This window comes from Macaca fascicularis, chromosome 8 (assembly GCF_037993035.2).
Source record: "Macaca fascicularis isolate 582-1 chromosome 8, T2T-MFA8v1.1".
Taxonomy (NCBI): Eukaryota; Metazoa; Chordata; class Mammalia; order Primates; family Cercopithecidae; genus Macaca; species Macaca fascicularis.
This window is the reverse complement of record NC_088382.1, coordinates 91,444,213-91,447,661: the sequence shown is the minus strand read 5'-3', so window position 1 is coordinate 91,447,661 and position 3,449 is coordinate 91,444,213. Positions and strand designations below refer to the sequence as shown.

The following is a 3,449-nucleotide window of genomic DNA, read 5'->3' as shown; positions in this document are numbered from 1 at the left end:
TAGTCAGCAGATGGTGAATCCTGCCAGTCCTGTGTCTTCCTCGTATGGGCAACAGGTTCCCTTCTGACCCAGGATGGCTCTAGAAATGTCATCTGAGAGCCAGGGCCTGAAAGAGGGGATTCAAGATTCTGATTGGTGCTTAATTTTACTGTGGCTGAGCTGGTATCCAAGTTGCCAAAGTTCTCTTTACTTTCCCATCTCTTCTCCTCAAGCAGAAAGAGTCTCTCCTCGCTCTGTGAGCTGTGCTGCCTGAGGTTGGGGGATAGGTGGCACAAGCACTCCTTTAGACACCCTAGCTGGTATCTCACTGGGTCACCTGCACCCCAAGTCTACTGGCTCCAAGCCCAACACAGCACCAAGACCTCCCAGGAATTGCAGTCCTTGTGGCCTAGACTGCCTTTCAGGTTTATTTAGGACCTGGAGCACTTTAGCCTGCAGTGATGGGACTTGTTGGAACTCAGGTTCTGACCATTTGGGGTGAACTATTCCCTGCTGGCTGGGGCTGGTCTGAATCCTCCCTGTTTGGATGCTGGTTGAATTCTTCCCCATGTTGCTTTTCACTATGTGCAGCATTGACTTGAAATGCAAAACCCCACGGTCATTTCACTCTCCCTTCCCCAAGCACACAGATTTTCTCTCCATGCCACGCAGGGCTACCGGGGAAGGGAGAGGGGTGACATTGGCAATTCAAGACTGCCTTTCTTATCCTCCTCAGTGCCTTTTTCTTTGATATGATGTTAAAATCAGGTACTGGGATTGCTCACTTGATTTTTGCTTCTTTTGAAGGTACTTACTAGTGTGGATATTTGCTCAATTTTATGTTCCTGTTGGGGGGACAATTTGGAGGCTTCTCTTTGGCCATCTTGCTCCATCCTCCTCCCCCGTTACAAATTTCCAGTTTTGGCACTCATATTATGAGGCTGTGAAAAGTTCTGTGGTTAAAAATCCACTTTGATTAACCTGATATTTTCAAATTAATGTGATCATAGAATCATATTTTAATATGACACAACTTCCCGTGGGCCTACTGGGAAATCTAGTAAAAATAAATAATTAGAGGATTCCATCTTCTAATCCTGGCATTTGGTGCAACATCCAGAACTATAATTCTGACTTGACTGAAATTAAATAATTGATGAGAATACTTGGACTAAGAATTAAAACATAAAATATTGTAGCCATACCTGTTTCCTATTCTAGCTCAGAGAATGTAGCTGTAGTCAATTGTATCTCTGAAAGATTTCTAAAAAATATCACCTGCCACCCCCAAAATGGAAACATTGTAATAATCTATGTTCATTGTATGTCAAGTGTGGATAAACTGAATCCCTGGGGTGCTCCATGCCACAGGTGGACTTCTTTTATTTTTTAGGGGGGCAGGGTGGTATAAATTGTAATTTTTTGTTTTTTGAGACAGAGTCTTGCTCTGTTGCCTAGACTGGAGTGCAGTGGTGCAATCTCGGCTCACTGCAACCTCCACCTCCCAGGTTCAAGCAATTATCCTGCCTTAGCCTCCTGAGTAGCTGGGATTACAGGCATGCACCACCATGCCCACCTAAGTTTTTTTGTATTTTTAGTAGAGATGGGATTTCACCATGTTGGTCAGGCTGGTCTTGAACGCCTGACCTTGTGATCTGCCCGCCTCAGCCTCCCAAATATACAACTTGGAAAGGATTTGAGGCAAATTGTGCCATAAGCAGATTGTCTTTAAGTGGCTAAACAAAGTTTTAAAAGCAAGTAAAGAAATGGTTCTGGTACAGTACCAGCAGTACAAAAAAAGGGTGTACAAGTACCTGGATAATACACCCACTTTGCAATAGTGCAGCTTTTAAGTACATATTGTTGACTACCCATAGTTCACACAGCGTTACAACTCCACACTTCAACAACAACATGCTGACAGTTCCTAAAGAAGACTACTTTAAAAAAAGGCATAACTCAGATGTTCCCTCATTTGACCAACTCCATGTAAGTTTAGATGGGCAGAAGGGTTTAGATATATCCAGAGTAAGCCACATGTAACGTGTTACTTGATCAATTTTCTAAAAGAAGGTTTCAGGACAATGACAGTAGGATAAGGGAAGAAAACATGGAGGAATGAAGTCCTAATTACTATACATGCATTTTTTTTTTACAGTAGGGAGAAACCTTTTACAGATAAGTTACAATCAAGGAAAAGGCAAATAAACAATTCTGTACAAGAAATTTAACACATTTGTACAAGGTCTTCACTTTGCTTTCATCATTTGTACAAACTCTTTATAGTTTACTTGACCATTGCCATCAATATCTGCTTCCCTGATCATTTCATCAACTTCTTCATCTGTTAACTTCTCTCCAAGGTTTGTCATCACATGAGAAAGTTCTGCAGCACTAATATAGCCATTGCCAACCTTATCAAACACATGGAATGCTTCTCTGATTTCTTCTTCACTGTCTGTGTCTTTCATTTTTCTTGCCATCTTTGTCAGAAATTCAGGGAAGTCAATTGTGCCATTACCATCAGCATCTACTTCATTAATCACGTCCTGTAACTCTGCTTCTGTGGGATTCTGTACAAGGGACCTCACTACAGCTCCCAATTCCTTTGTTGTTATAGTTCCATCACTGTCTTTGTCAAGTAGTGAAAAAGCTTCTTTGAATTCTGCAGTCTGCTCTTCAGTCAGTTGGTCAGCCATGCTACAAGTGCTACCGGTTTCGGAGACTCAACCACACGGACACTCGGCTCGCTCATTCCACTGGGACTAATTCTCCACAGGTGGACTTCTAAAGATACATGCAAAACTCTACTTCTAGGAATATATCCTATAGATATATTCACATGTAAAAAATGATATGTGCACTTTTATTATAGTGCTTATTTGTAGTAAAGAATGAAAACAAAGGATCATCAGTAGAAAACCAATTTTTAAAGTATGATATATCCTCTGGTTGTTATTAGAGATGTTCAAATATTTTCAGCATTTCCTGGTTCCATTTTGGTTATAGGTGGCCATGTGACCTCTTTGTCCAATGTTGTAAACAAAAATGACATCTGCCACTTTTAGACTAAATTATTTCATTTCAGTGATTCTTTCTACAGTTCTCTTTCCTACTGCCAAAGTGACCAGATAGAGCCAGATACATTTGTCTGGGTTCCCTAGTAGTGTAGACATGAAATAGAACTTCTGGTCAACTCATGATAAACATGTAGCAGGAGCTAGAAATAAAACTTTGTGGGTTGGGCACAGTGGCTCACGTCTGTAATCCCCACACTTTGGGAGGCCGAGGCGGGCGGATCATGAGGTCAGGAGATAGAGACCATCCTGGCTAACACAGTGAAACCCCGTCTCTACTAAAATATAAAAAATTAGCGGGGCGTGGTGGTGGGCGCCTGTAGTCCCAGCTACTCGGGAGGCTGAGGCAGGAGAATGGCGTGAACCCGGGAGGCGGAGCTTGCAGTGAGCTGA

The 3,449-nt window shown here is 42.2% G+C and overlaps 1 non-coding gene across 1 annotated transcript; it reads right to left on the bottom strand.

Annotated features, from left to right (window-relative positions):
• Nucleotides 1-2,222: 2,222 nt before the first annotated feature.
• LOC102117913 (calmodulin) lies at nt 2,223-2,678 on the bottom strand. The gene has a single exon (XR_006700436.2). It is a non-coding gene; the product is annotated as a calmodulin (transcript).
• Between the last annotated feature and the right edge of the window lie 771 nt (nt 2,679-3,449).